Genomic DNA, 16,674 nt, shown 5'->3' on the forward strand with positions numbered 1-16,674 from the left:
TGCGTGATTTCGAGGATGAATAGGGGCAGTATAGTTTTTACAGTGATGCGCCAGCATCGTTGTCTTGCAAGTCGGGATGAATCTGTGAGCGTTTGACTTCAATGGTGCCCTAGACGGTAGAAATGCGGGAATAAAGCCTACCATGCCAATGTGCTGGATTAAGATTTAGCGTGCTGCTCGTGACTGTGACAGGTGAATAGCCAAGGAATTATACTTGGAGATTCGGGCCATACCGTGTAGCTGTCGTGTCGTGGGCGACTGAATCCTCAACAGGAACCAGTCCTGGCTTGGTCATATTACATTGCCTCTGAAAAGGTGCCCTTTTGATCGCTAAAAACAGCATCACATAGAAAAAGAAGTTGCAACTGTAAATTTATTGTCTTGTATACCCATGGCTAACCCCGTACCTGGAGTTTCAGTGAGGCGTAGTTAGAACTAGGAGGCCGTGTGGTACGGCGCGCACATCACTGTCGTCCTCAATAGCGGCGAGCAGCGAGACATCTCAGCGTAACAGGAATTATGTAAGAGTATTGTATAAGGTAAAAAAAATATAAATATAAATTAAAAATGAAAAAGGGAGAGTACCATACACTAGGATAAGTTAAAGCTTAGGATTTAACAATAACTAGATCCTTAATATTTTGGGGTTTTTCTACCACAAGTGTTTGGCGCGCGCCTGTTGGAATGCTATTTTTCAGGGCACCAAACCACAGACCCCGAGGTGGAGGGACGACGGGCGAGCGAACGTAGAGTAGTTGCATGTTCTTTATAACTCAGTAAAACTTCCACCTGCATAATAACATAATTTCTTCAAAAGACATAGAATGTAGATCGTTGGCAAATGGCTGTTAACTCTTGAGCATGTCTACTGTCGCTCTATATAAGTAATAGTATTATTAGTGCGGGCCCGCACAATTAGTTGTTCATCCAATATAGCGTCACACACCATGTACAGAAGTGAGATCAGTCTCTACACAAATATCAAGATAGATTATTTCCACATCTAGATTAGATACACCAAGATTTTGTTATAATGATAGTCATAGATTTATAACTGTAAAATTAATAAAAGAGTGTCTGAAATGACAGACCATCAATGTACCGTTATGTAAATTTATCATATCATAGAAGGCCATGGGAAAAAGTTAGGCATAAGATTTTTGTCAGAACTGTGCAGATGACGGGAATTGTGGCAATGCAGAGGCTAGCTGGAGCAAAAAGAAGAGGTCATCGGCTATCTGGAAGAAGGGGAGCTCTGCGCCGCACCTGACGAGAAGGGTACGGGAGAGTCTGGTCCTACAAGCTGACAGTCACTGGGCCGTATACCTGAGGTATTAGGCGGCAGACAGCCCTCGCCGGGCCACAAGCGAAAGTGTGGCTGGCCGTTGACACTGACACGTGACCAGCACGCAAGAACCAGCTATCTCTCTGGACACGGCAGCCGTTTGGAGGGATTCCCTGCGGCAGACCACGTTGTCGTGAGTACACGAAGAAGATCACATAAGATGTCAGAACCTGCATCTCATGGGCCTCAGGACAGAAAGGGAAGCTATATAATCACCTGTTTGAGTTTTTACAACTCACTAGCGTTGGCCAATCTGCATACACAAAGCAGAATCGTGCCACAACCTCTAACAAATGAATTGTCTCATTTCTAACTTCTCCTCTCACTTATAGAGACGTTGTAGCAATCATTGATCCTAGTTCGATCCTGTCTGGATGACCTCACACACTTGTGGAGTCACTCCAAGTGCTATCATCCCTCGTCGAACTGCAATATAGGGAAACGTAAAGTGCTGTCCAGGGAGAGAAGAGACCTGGGCTAGTGATGTATCCCAAGTAGTAGACCTCGGAGACAATTAATCGACATGAGGAGAGCCTATAACTATGTCTCCTACTGTACTGCCGTGATCATATGCGTGGGTCTTGCTGCAATCGCAACAGCGTACTGCAGAAGCTCCAGCACACCCTATTGCTGTTGCAACAACGTAGCAACAACACCCGACGTTTAGCCCTATGTGATGTCAGTACTGTGGCCCCATCCCAAAAGCCCCCCTCCGATGCTCAAGACATCGACCCACGTGCGTCAATGCATATGACTCAACATACCAAACCCCTCAGAGAAACTAACGAATTTGTGAAGTGTTTCGAGTATTTCTAACAATGTGATTTAGTGCCTCATTCTCAGCACAGTCGTGAACATTGTGCAATGTGCAAGCACAACTTGACACCCCATGAAACTTGTTTTTTTTTTTTTCTTAAATTTCTTTCTCTACTGTTGTTTTTGTAATGTATGTTATACCTTGTATGTGTTTGTGTTTTGCATTGTAATTCTTATGTAAGTAATAGAGTAGAGCGCACGAATCACTGTATTGTTCTCCACACCATGATTTTTGTATTATGTATTTATTGTTGTGTGTTTGAAAACAGTGTGCCTGTAGTCCCCATAAACTGAAGCAGATACCACCACTGTCATTGTGAAAGGACCATCAGTTCAGGGAACATTTTGTAAATGTTATTCACGCTGCAGGGAGACTGAATGAATCGGGGGTTGGAATTAGATTCTGGAAGCTCACAAAGAGATTGTAAACTTAAATAGTAACATGTGTGATTGAGTTCACTTTAGTTAAATGATTGAAATTGTTGATACATCTTGGGCATATAATTGCGGAGCACTCCAACTCTGATTGTAAAGAATAAACTGCTCCATATTGGGCTCACGTGCCCAGTCCATATTTAGAGCGTGAATGTCTGTGAATCGGTGTTTGGAAGGGGCTCCCTGGGCATGGATGTGTGATGTGAGTGTTAGAGTTCCATATTAAGAAGGTGAAGTTGACTACATCATAAATAATCCTCCCTCTATGAGTTGCATTTTTCAGTTGCACTGATTTCTTTTATAGAGTGCGGCATGTGAAGTCAGTTTGCAAGATTGTTCTTGGGCAATTGACTCACTACCTTGCTCCTAAGTGAGCCAACAGCTCACCAATTACAATTTAAAATGGCATAGGTGCTATGAGAGGTGGCAAAAGCCCCCTCTCATATTTCTATCTTACTCTGAGTAATTCGGTTTTCCTCTCTAATTGCATGCAGTGAAAAGTTGCTATTCCTCCACACGCAGACTTCCCACACAGCGTCTCTCATCACCCGGGTGGTCCGGTGACATGCAGGCTCTGCGGATCTTGAAAAGGTTAAACCCATGGGTGTGAGTGAGTCAAGTGAATGCTTTCCAGACGCCGACATTGTCATAATAGCGGCGGAGACACGCCTGCAGAGGCCTGAAGGAGTGTCTGGGCAAGAGATTCCGTTACTTCGCAGAAACTTAGCGAAAACACTTTCTGGCGGGCTACCAGCGAGGCGTCGGTATGACTTGTGTTCCCATGCAGTCTTCGTTGGGAAATTCTCGCGTTTTCTGCAAAATTGTAACTGTGATTGGCTTGCTCAGGGAAGAGCTCATTGCCATAACAAAATCGGCGCAGAAATTGGCGCCGAATCTCCATTGGTGGAATGGTAGTGCTTCGGCAATAGCGTGGAATTTCCCGCCGGTTTTCGAGTTGCTGATTGGAACGTTTAACCACGACCACTGTCTTGGGAGCGGGAATGTACTGTGTTCGGTTTGTACGGGTGCTATTGTGGTAGACGGCTCTGCCTTTCGGTCGGAGTAGGTTACAAGACTGAGCTCTCGCTGCTCTGGACAGCCTGCCTTCCGTTGGCTGTCTACTATACTTCTATTTAATTGTAACTGTTTGACGAAGTTGCTGAAATTTCTACGTCAACATAACTTTCCGAGTACACTTGGTAATTGCGCATTCTGCGTACAAGAGGCCTATGTTGGCTGTCTTGAGCAGTTTTGGCTTAAGTTGACTGTATCAGAGTTACTGTGTGCCTTCACTTGTTAAAATCAATCACTGTACAGTCAGTGATTGTGTGGCGAGCCTTCTTCATCTCCCTCAGAGGCGCATTTGTATTGCTAGGAAGTCTTTAGTCTAGATCAACCAAACCAGGATAATTTGTTTCGGGCTATACTCGCGACATTATCATCACCACGACAGGACGTAGAAGCAACAAGCCATCGCTTCTGGTACGCCAGATCGTGTCCTTGCAGTTAAGAAGACAGCTTGGTAATGTATGTCTGCAGCAATGGCAGATTAGGTAATTTGCACTGCGATAATCAGAGCTCAGCAGAGCTCTCCTGTTCGTCTTTTTCTAACTTTGTTCTGTCTTGGGTGTTCATTGTCTGAGTTCTCACTGCTGTAGTAGCTATTAATGTTGGGTTTGATTGTGTGTTTCTCTTAAGATTTGAGTTGCAAGGGATTGGCTCCACATACCACTTCGTCTTAAATGTCACAATCTAGTTTATGGACAACTTCACCTTCACAGCATTTATTTGAGTATCAAATTTGATCCATTTTGATGTATTGTAAATGTTTCATGTGTTTTGTTTATGATTTTGAGTTTAGTCGTAATAAATCAAATTGTTATTTAGGACAGAACTTTCATTCTGTTAATCGGTAGAGCAACCCTTTCATTTCTCACTTCATTACTGAAACATTACTTTATTTAATTAATGTGTATCAAATTAAATTATTGCAGGTGGCAAACTCTTTTCTACTCCACTTGCAGGGTCGATTGCAGTCAGTTCGCATTTCTTCTTAATCCATGTGCAACAGCAAAAGTAGGAGCTAGAAAAGGGGGGCTTAGAGCATCATTTCCATATAAAGATTCGAGAAGAATTTAGTGTCAAATACACTGCTAGCCCCGGCACCTTGCATAAAATGACGGCCCTGCCAGGATCTTTCCTGTGAATTACTGATAAGCAACCAGTATTCTTTGTAGAAACATTCAAATTTTTTCTTCTCTGTTTTTTTGAAATGATTAATACACAACTTCTTTTTCTTGTAGTTCCGTGATTAGTTTTTAGTAGCGTCGCATGATTACTGTTTTTGTTTTCAGCGTATATATTTGTTTGTTTGTTCATTGTTTTATGTGTTCCTTTGATGTGGTGTCCGTACCACCACACTTTGTCGGGTTTGTGTACAGTTTCTGTACGACAACAAATCGTGCATGTAATTACAGCGTTGGGATGGCGTCGTTGAAATTTTATGTCTATGTGGAAAATATATGGAGTAGATTTTTATTTTTATTGTGCATTTTAGATGAAATTGATTTTCATAAGTGATCACGAGAAGTAAGGCACAACTATTATCGAGGGAAGCTAAAACAAAAGAGGATAGCATAATGGATAAGGGGCAGTTTACTGACGGCGATAGGTTCGGAGATGAGATGGGCACATTTTTAGCAGGACAGGACGACAAGGTCATTGATGACGAAGGTGATTTGGACGCGATCTTAGAGCAACGTCGCGGCCGTGATTATGATAGTGAAGTAGAGGATAAAACAGAGACAGGCAAACAGGCCCAGACGGTAGCAAAAGTTTATAATCAAACGAACGAGAGCAGACAGGGGCCAGCTCGGTCACGTCAGAGCTCTAGCGCCCAGGTGTCCAGAGTTACATCACCCATGTGTGACGCGGATCAAAAAGATGACATTAACACAATACTGAGTTTCCTAGGATCAATGAAGCAAGAAGCTGACGAACAGCGTAAGAAAGAGAAGGAAGAAGCTGACGAACAGCATAAGAAGGAGATGGAACAAGCTGACGAACAGCGTAAGAAGGAGAAGGAAAAAGCTGACGAACAGCGTAATAAGGACACTGAGGCAATATTTTCGCATATAGGGGAAATTCGTGGGGAATTACTAACAGTAAAGAAAGAATGTGGAGAAGCAAAACAAATGTCAGTGGTAGCACAAAAAGTAGCAGGCCTGGCCAAAACGGCAGCAACAGGGGCAATGAAAATCGCAAAAGTAACTCCTCAACTCGCAATGCGCTTGCGACGTGCAACACAAGCCCACTCAAAATCCCTAGCGTTCTTAAAATCCCAAGGTAATATTGCGGTTACGAACATCAAGAAACGAATGAAAGAAGTAGAGAGTCGGATAGCAACACTAGAGCGAAACGGGCACACGAGCACTGCGCGTTCGGATACCAATGATGGAGTACACAGAATTGTTTCTCCGAGGAAAAGCCCGCCGTGCTCTAGCCCAGTGACAGAGAGCGGGATTAACAATGCACACGCAGGAACAGAGAGATATAGCGCCAATAATACTAGCCCACTTAGGAGAGTGAATTCGGAGTGCCACTTCCACTGTGATACAGAGGTAGCACATCACAGTTATCAGCAAGATAGATCCAGACACTCAGCAGACGTACAAGTATCGGAAACGAGTGACTACACCTGTGCGAGCATCGGACAGGATTTGATCAGAATCACTTCCTGTCCATACTAAAATTCCAGAAGTTCAAAGATAATGGAGGGTCGATGCATCCGAAGAGCTGGGTGATGCAGTATACAAATTCACTGCCGTCGTCATGGCCAACGCAGGCAAAATTAGAATTCATGTGTGGACACATCAAAGACCAAGCCGCGGAAAACATGCAGGGTATGGCAGCGACGTGTCGGACTTATGAGGAATTTTTTGGTGCATTCCTGCGGACCTACTTGTCAAAGGAAACGCAGGACAGGATTAAAGAGGAAATAATATTTTGTCCTGAACTGGAAGTGTTTGGGCATAGGAGCACAACGAAATTTTTTGATAATTTACTCAAGAAGAATCAGTTTTTAGATAGTCCATATAGCAACGGAGAAATCATGAAATTTTGCTTTTCCAAATTGCCAGTTAGGTATCAATAGACACTTGTCGGAATGTGTGGATCTGACATAGAAGCATTCAAGAGTCTATTGCGCGAACTCGAAGTAGTCTTTGATAAACAAGACGCAAAGGACAAGAAGAAGGCACAAAATAACAAATACCACGGGCCAGCAAGGGAAGACAACAGATCGCACAATCGCAGTTAGGAAACCAGTGTTACGGAAATGAAATTTACGCCATTCAAGGTTATGGAAACCAGAGACACGGAAACCAGAACATCAGGGAACAGGGTCAATCTAGACAAGGTATCTGGGACAGGAGGAATAACGAATGGCAAAGCGACCGTAATTGGAGAGAGCGAAACCGAGGACAACAGGAGAACCCGGAGATTGAAATTAGACCTGCAAATCCTAATGCACGTCAGAGGAGGGGGAGTCTGACAAGGGATTGGCGCTAGTCCATAGGACTCCACCACACCTCTCACACAAAGAAGTTCGTGGAATAATTGTATTTTAAGTGGTGTACATTGTAGAATAGAGGAACAATAATCGTTGCATTAATAGATTAAGATTGTTAAGGTATTAACACGCTGCGTTTTCTCGCATAAGAATGTACTGCTGCTAACTTTTTGTTTTGTTTATGTTCGCGACATCCAATGTCGATGGAGTAGGAGACACTACCTTTTCATGAGCACTGTTTTTGTCCTTTCCTATCTGGTGTCCATGTTGAGGGATAATGATGAGTGAGGAGATGTCGCACAAACGGGCGCATACAAGAACGTGCTCTTCGAAGCGTTCTGAGAAGTTGTGATACGCTCCATAGCGGCCACAACCAGTCCGTGAGACGTTCATACTAATGCTTGCAGGCACGCGTCAGTGCACTGCAAGATTGAGGTATATTGCGTGATTTCGAGGATGAATAGGGGCAGTATAGTTTTTACAGTGATGCGCCAGCATCGTTGTCTTGCAAGTCGGGATGAATCTGTGAGCGTTTGACTTCAATGGTGCCCTAGACGGTAGAAATGCGGGAATAAAGCCTACCATGCCAATGTGCTGGATTAAGATTTAGCGTGCTGCTCGTGACTGTGACAGGTGAATAGCCAAGGAATTATACTTGGAGATTCGGGCCATACCGTGTAGCTGTCGTGTCGTGGGCGACTGAATCCTCAACAGGAACCAGTCCTGGCTTGGTCATATTACATTGCCTCTGAAAAGGTGCCCTTTTGATCGCTAAAAACAGCATCACATAGAAAAAGAAGTTGCAACTGTAAATTTATTGTCTTGTATACCCATGGCTAACCCCGTACCTGGAGTTTCAGTGAGGCGTAGTTAGAACTAGGAGGCCGTGTGGTACGGCGCGCACATCACTGTCGTCCTCAATAGCGGCGAGCAGCGAGACATCTCAGCGTAACAGGAATTATGTAAGAGTATTGCATAAGGTAAAAAAAAAAATATAAATGTAAATAAAAAATGAAAAAAGGAGAGTACCATATACTAGGATAAGTTAAAGCTTAGGATTTAACAATAACTAGATCCTTAATATTTTGGGGTTTTTCTACCACAAGTGTTTGGCGCGCGCCTGTTGGAATGCTATTTTTCAGGGCACCAAACCACAGACCCCGAGGTGGAGGGACGACGGGCGAGCGAACGTAGAGTAGTTGCATGTTCTTTATAACTCAGTAAAACTTCCACCTGCATAATAACATAATTTCTTCAAAAGACATAGAATGTAGATCGTTGGCAAATGGCTGTTAACTCTTGAGCATGTCTACTGTCGCTCTATATAAGTAATAGTATTATTAGTGCGGGCCCGCACAATTAGTTGTTCATCCAATATAGCGTCACACACCATGTACAGAAGTGAGATCAGTCTCTACACAAATATCAAGATAGATTATTTTCACGTCTAGATTAGATACACCAAGATTTTGTTATAATGATAGCCATAGATTGATAACTGTAAAATTAATATAAGAGTGTCTGAAATGACAGACCATCAATGTACCGTTATGTACATTTATCATATCATAGAAGGGCATGGGAAAAAGTTAGGCATAAGATTTTTGTCAGAACTGTGCAGATGACGGGAATCGTGGCAATGCCGTACACTTGGTAATTAAGCATTCTGCGTACAAGAGGCCTATGTTGTCTGTCTTGAGCAGTTTTGGCTAAAGTTGACTGTATCAGAGATACTGTGTGACTTAACTTGTTAAAATCAATCACTGTACCGTCAGTGATTGTGTGGCGAGCCTTCTTCATCTCCCTCGGAGGCGCATTTGTATTGCTAGGAAGTGTTTAGTCCAGATCAAGCAGACCAGTATAATTTGTTTCAAGCTATACTCGCGACAATATCATCACCACGACAGGACGTCGAAGCAACCAGCCATCGCTTCCGGTACGCCAGATCGTGTCCTTGCAGTTAAGAAGACAGCTTGGTAATGTATGTCCGCAGCACTGGCAGATTAGGGAATTTGCACTGTGATAATCAGAGCTAAGCAGAGCGCTCCTGTTCGTCTTTTTCTAACTTTGTTCTGTCTTGGGTGTTCATTGTCTGAGTTCTCACTACTGTAGCAGCTATTAATGTTGATTTGGTTGTGTGTTTCTCTTATGATTTGAGTTGCAAGGGATTGGCTCCACATACCACTTCGTCATAAATGTCGCAATTTAGTTTATGGGCAACTTCACCTTCACAGCATTTATTTGAGTATCCAATTTGATCCATTTTGATGTATTGTAATTGTTTCATGAGTTTTGTTTATGATTTTGAGTTTAGTCATAATAAAGCAAATCGTTATTTTGGACAGAACTATCACTCTGTTAATCGGTAGAGCAACCCTTTCATTTCACACTATGTTGCTAAAACTTTCCTTTATTTAATTAATGTCTATCGAATTAAATTATTGCAGGTGCCAAACTCTTTTCTACTCCTCCTGAAGGGTCGATTACAGTCAGTTCGTGTTTCTTCTTAATCCATGTGCAACAGCAAAAGTAGGAGTTAGAAAAGGGGGGCTTAGAGCATCATTTCCATATGAAGATTCCAGAAGAATTTAGTGTTAAATACACTGTTAGCCCCGGCACCTCGCATCCTAATCTAATTCCCTTAGCATCACCCGACTTAATTCGACTGCATTCCATTATCATTGTTTTGCTTTTGTTGTTGTTCATCTTATATCCTTTCAAGACACTGTCCATTCCGTTCAACTGCTCTTCCAAGTCCTTTGCTGTCTCTGGCAGAATGACAATGTCATCTGCGAACCTCAAAGTTTTTATTTCTTCTCCATGGACTTTAATGCCTGCTCTGAACTTTTCTGTTGTTTCCTTTACTGCTTGCCCCTAGACTTAGAACCACATAAACCTAACTAACCTAAGGACATCACACACATCCATGCCCAAGGCAGGGCTCGAACAAGCGACCATTCATATTGGACACCTACGAATTTTGTAGTTTCTGCCCTATTTATTATTTCCTACCTATGTATTACATTTCTTATTAGTGTAGTGTCTCGAGATGCGCAGAACTGAATTTGTTGTGTCTGTTTAAATTGACGGTGGGACCATTCCCAGAAAACTAAGCAATGGCACTTTTCAGAACATTGTTAACATTTCTTCTGTTGAAACATATACTGATTACAGTACTAGCGTCATTCGCAAAAGTAATTAATTCTGCTTGTCGTATAGTGGACAGAAATATTTTAACATATTTTAGGAACAATATCAGATCTATAATAGAGCCTTTATCCCCTGGCCTACACTGATTGAATTAATAGGTACAACTTCCAACATTGTTTTGATTTATAGCATTATCCATTGGTTGGCCACACCATCAGTCCATTATAACCTCAGTTTGTTTAGGGTGATATTGTGGTTCACGCAGTCAAGTGCCTTTTACATGTCGCAGAAAATACCAATGGGCGCTATTTTGTTACTTAACAGTTGTAAAATTTGCCGAGTGAACATGTAAGTAGAGCAAGTCTTCCGAAATTAAACTGTCGTTTAATTAGGATATTATTGTAGCACAGGTGAGGAACTTTTTGGAAAATAAGACCGTTAGTGAAACAGGTCGGCAGTTATTGACATCTCCCGTATCAACTTTTGACAGAGTGGTTTGACAACTGGATATTCATTCTCTCTAGGAAAATGCATTGAGTTAGTGATGAACGACTTATTTCGGATAAGACAGGGCTCATTGTAGGGGAATAAATCTAGATAATTTATGATTTTCATAAGTTCGGAAAGAGACTGTGGTGATACATTTGCATCATTGCTTTCTATAAGAGTTTCTTTTTCAACATACTGATGTAATTTTTCTCTTGGACTGTTTATCTCTATAGTTTCTACTGTATATCAAAAATGGTTAATTATTAAATGTTTTTGCTGTCTGGACTCATCATTAATAGCCCTACAATGTTGTTCAGTAGTTATGTTGGACTTTTCTGTGGCTGGTTGCCCTACCTTTCTTTTCGCTACACTCCAAGTAAAGACTGTAGTTAGTGTTACTGATTTCTGACATAATGCGCATGTTCCATGGTTTTTACTAATTTCCTTAGTAATTGCAAGTAATTTTCGTGCTATGCAACCACTGCAGGATCTCTACTTGCTCTTGGGAATACAAACATACATATTAGTGATTTGGCACCTCTCAACAGATTGAGACACTAAGTTCAATGGATCTTGATGATGTCACTTAATAAAGTCCAATTATACCCACAATTGTTGCACTTGATAATGGTATAAGGCAGATGTCACATTAGTAATATAAAATCAAGAAATTTGTACCGTGATAGAGCAGAAACATTATTCAAATGTTATCACATGACTGTGGCCCAAAACTATGAGAACATTACCTAGAGACATTACGCTTTTCCTTTCGCGAGGTATTTTTATTCCTCAAATGACTGATGGTTTCCAATTGGCTGTATAGTGAACTTTCTGATTAACTTACACAGCAAGCTATTTTAAAATAACAAGATGAATTCCTCATGGAATAGACTCAATTTTCCGTCAGAATTTGGTTCATTAAAACTATTATCCGAGGTCGTCTCTTGCGAACTATTCTTAAATACTTTGTTTTCGGGAGCTTAATTATTCTGATTTCCTCTGCGGAGTACCAGTAGTGTAAGGCACTATCTCTCTCGCCATAACTAAATGTGCATCATGATCAGAGAGAGCATCTGCACATTGTTTAGTACAGTCACTTTCTCGCTTTGAGCTTCATAAAAAAAAGAAAACACTATCAGTTAGCTTCCTACTGTCTTTATCCCCAAGTGTTCAAAAGCTAGGGGTGCCGGTCCCTGGCACGAATCCGCATTGCGGATTAGTGTCGAGGTCCGGTGTGCCGGCCGGTCTTTGGATAGTTTTTAAGGCGGGCTGGTACCCCTTATTCCGCCTCAGTTACGGGGAGGGGGGGGGGCACTGGGAGCTGAACCGCACCCGCACAATAACGGTGTGGTTCGGCACTGGGGTAGGTGGACTGCTGTAGCCTGTTTCGGGATTGTCTGCCACTGCAGGCTACGGCGGGGACGAAGCCTCTCCGTCGTTTATAGCTCCCCAGTTCCGTACAATACAATACAAGGTTACCAGATCATTTTCCCTATCAGAATCCTTAAGAAAATCTACAATGGTATCACCACAGATGCTCATCAGATCCTGATTCTGAGAGATAGTAAAATAAGAAATCCAGACTCCACATGTACCAGAATTTCCCACTGGAGATCTATATACAATTACAATAAAAAGTGAACTTTTTTCAGCTCTTATTCGCAAGCTCACACTACTCTGTGCTGATCACTATAAAATCTACTTATCCTAATGTTTTTGAACTTTTATTCTGTCGTAATATATCTAATAACTACTACTTTTTCCACATTAGTTCTAAATGAGTAAGATGCTAGTGCTCTCATTTATTTGTAACCTGTCGGATCCTGTACTTACGTGCTGCTCAGATAGGCACTGACCTCTCTAAATTTTCGAAACAGACTAGTAGCTCTTCTGCTTCATTGCTCAAACCTGTAGTATTATGATGAAGTAAGATAACCCCTCAGTTCTGTGCATTCGTAAGAACTTGTGGGGCTCCTGTGTTATTTAACATGTTTGATAATAGTTTACCTGAATCCTTGTTCTAATATAAAACTTTGCGTCTCTGATGCCAGTAACCGCAGGAATCTTCATTTGTGTGATGGTGACGCCCTCCCAGTACACGTTCTATAAGTAGATTCGCCAACCTACGTTTTCCCATCTTATTCAGATGTTGGCCATGTATAGTATATCCCCATCTTCCAATTGTAGCATCAGGTACTGTACTCACGTGAGATTTCATTTCTGTCATAAGTTATATGCTCAGCTCAATGTTCACAAAGCTTTCTGTGCTCTTAATCCATGGCTGGTCAGGACGCTGGAGTACCTACACAAACTCACATTTGTGAGTGTAGTCGCTTCTCCCAAGTCGTACAGGTCAACCCTAATGCTGTAATTTCTATCTCTCCACAGTCTGTTCCCTGCCCCACATTCTATGAGAAAGCATCCTCTTTGTCAATATCTTTACACAAATTCGCTACGCCTTCTGTTGCCAAGCTAGGGCCGTCAGTTGACTTCACAATACTTGTGATATTGTACTCGGTTCATGATTCATAATGTACCCGTTGGGCAACATCCCTACTACGACTACTATCTAACAACCGGACTATTTTCTACCTACGCTCTCTTGGTGACGATCTACTTTTACAACGAACCCCTGAAGTGCGAGGTCGCAACAGACCAATGATGTTTATGGCATCCGACGCACGATATATTGTCTACCATGCAACAACAATATAGGCTTCTAGTGGCAGTAGGAGGCGTGACTGGAGGTATCGAGTGGTGAGCGCAGCGTGAGGCTACTAAGTGTAGTAGAAATGCTTAGTCGACGAGTACTCACGAGTTTGGGCACTGTTAGGGGTGTTGAACTAGAACAATGACAAAGAAAGTACACGTTGCATTATATCTGAAACAACCGCTGGTGAAGTTAACATTTCATCAGACAGGTACACAATGAATTTCACAGAATAAGAAAAAAGTGACAGACGAAATATTAGGATTTGTGCAAGATGAGGCACTGCAATGTGTAGTGTCATATATGCTCGGCTGTGCGGATAGTGTACGTAAGGAGTACAATGACGACGACACGCGCTTCACAAGTCAAAGCATATTGAAACAGAAGTCGCACTCAGTAGTTTCAGTGACGCTTAGTAATGGACCATCGCTGTCCAAGGAGCGGATGCTAAACATAATTATGTACATGGTTCATCTACAGCATAGTAAAAAGAAAATGTACAGTTGTCGAATAAGTCCGCAGCATTGTAACCCATGTAATGCATAAGAAAAACTACGGATGTTCAAAGGATGACAGGCGCAGTTGTTGCCAAAAATGATGTTTGCCCATTTCAAGGATGCTCCATACTATTTATAGGATGTGCATTACAGTGTCCTACTGTGTTATGCACATTAAACTGCACGATACATAGATTACAGTGATTTCATTGGAGGCAGTGAATGGTTGCATATCTTCAGACAGTACTCCAGAATTCGAAAAAATAAGATAATAAAATTTCAAACAAAGTGTCAACTCAACGATACACAGCAAACTGCGGAATTGGTCAGAAAATTTGTAGTTGAGATACAGAAACTTATCGTTCAGTAACGAATTTTTGTTCAACCCTGACAAATCGGGTTTTGAAGAGGAAATGCATATGAAAGTAATCCTGGAAATCAGACGTGTCAAGAGAGTTGTGCGAAGATCAACTGTTATCTACATCTACATCTACATGCATACTCGACAAATCACATTTAAGTGCCTCACAGAGGATTCATTGAACCACCTTCACATTTCTCTATTATTACAATCTTGTATAGCGAGCGGAAAGGACGAAGACCTGTATCTTTCCGTATGAGCTCTGATTTCTCTTATTTTATCGTGAATATCCTTTCTCCCTATGTAGGTCAGTGTCACAAAATATTTTCGCATTCGGAGGAGAGAGAGTTGGTGATCAGAATTTCGTGAGAAGATTTCGTCGCAACGAGAAACGTCTTTCTTTTAATGATATCCAGTCAAAATCCTGTATCATTTCTGTGACACTGTCTCCCATATTTCGCAATAATACAAAACGTGCTGCCCTTCTTTGAACTTTTTCGATGTACTCTGTCAGTCCTATCTGGTAAAGATCCCACACCGCGCAACAGTATTCTAAAAGAGGACGGACAAGCGTAGTCTGGGCAGTCTACTTAGTAGATCTGTTACTTTTTCTAAGTGTCCTGAAAATATAACGCAGTCTCTGGTTAGCCTAATATAGATATTACAATTGTACAGTCCAGGTGAGTCTTTAATTCACAACCATCCTTGCAACAGTTTAGCATCATAACCACTACATCAATGAAATATCACATTCGTATACAATTATCACGACTGTTAAGCTGTCTGGTAAGCTGACTAGAAAGCTATATAATGTGCTGCGAGATGTTTGATGTGCCCTGCCCCATACGAGTCTTTCTCGTATGCGATGTCTTTCAAGGACAATAGGGAATACATACGTTACAGCAAGCAAGGGTGGAAAAATGGGCGTAAGAGAACTACAACTACTGTATGAACGCTGCCTCACTGCCTTTGGGCAATAGATGGTTAAAATAATTCGCTTTTGATTGATTTCTGGTGTGCATAAAAAAATCACACACCTATAGAATAAACTATCCCCATGAAGAATGTGTTACCTAGCACTTCATACCATCTGGAACCGCTAGGCAAATACAACTTCTGCGAGTTACGTTGTGCCTATGAAACACATTATCCCACTATTTGCAACTACGCCCTAAGGAATAGCCAGCTTCACGATAAGCTCCACGGCAGACTGTTTCGTATTAGGTTGCATGCCGTCACATTCCATCAGTTCTTGTCACTCCGTTACAACAACATGACTCGGAAGGCATTGTCAGAGAGCGGATATCTAGCGGAACGTCCTGCACGGTTTGTAGCTCCCAACGAGTTCGCCTAATCTTGACAGTACGAGCATTTGTGTTCACTGTGGCGCGACATTTTGCATTTGGTGTTCATGGTATAAGTTAATGGTTTCTCTTGAACATTTCTTGAACGTCATCGATGACCATTTTGTGACGTGCTAATACCTACATTACACGAAAGATTGATCTCTACACCTCGGGGACACACATTTTCCGTCAACCCTCCTGATGCACATGATGAGTCATTAGCTGCTAAAATTTTTCCTGTCGTAATTGTTAACACAGCACGTTCAAATGAGCTTATCTTCAACCTCAACTTCAACCTTGCATCAAGGGTTTCCCATTAATTTGTATCCAGAAGTCTACTACATTCTACTGTGATATACTGCTTGGTATGGATCTTCCCTCATAATTAACGCAACAAATGCTATTTATTTCGTACTGTGATCTCAAATGTACATAGATGAAGAGGTTAAAGAGCTCTTCTCCTTTCGCCTATTTCTTGTTGACTTCACCCAGATCCTGCTGTCCTTTTACCCCTCCAGCGTTTCTACTTTATGTCTTCTAATGAACTCTAATAGGTATAATCCTTTTGTACCACCCATCAATTATCTTGTTCTTTTTCCTGAGCCTAGAGTAGGGGGGGGGTCTCGCTAAGTTCTCCATATAATTGGGCACAACAGTTCCCCAGGGGAATTCCAATCCATAATCTTCATATACCGCTCCCTGTGTGACTACCCTACAGAGACATCCACACTTATCACGCATTGCAACACATATTACATGTCTTATGATTGAATTAAATCACCTAAGACAATTCGCACTACACCGGTTTTCGTTATTTGTGTGACAGGAAAATTTTGCCTTCAGTTAAGCACTTCAGATATGTGATACACCGTAAAAAGCTAATTATCTCCGCTTAAAACAAAACTTAGTACTCAGTAATTTGCAATATCCTTTAAATAATTTATCCATAATAAGT

This window comes from Schistocerca nitens, chromosome 8 (assembly GCF_023898315.1).
Source record: "Schistocerca nitens isolate TAMUIC-IGC-003100 chromosome 8, iqSchNite1.1, whole genome shotgun sequence".
In the NCBI taxonomy this organism is placed as follows: Eukaryota; Metazoa; Arthropoda; class Insecta; order Orthoptera; family Acrididae; genus Schistocerca; species Schistocerca nitens.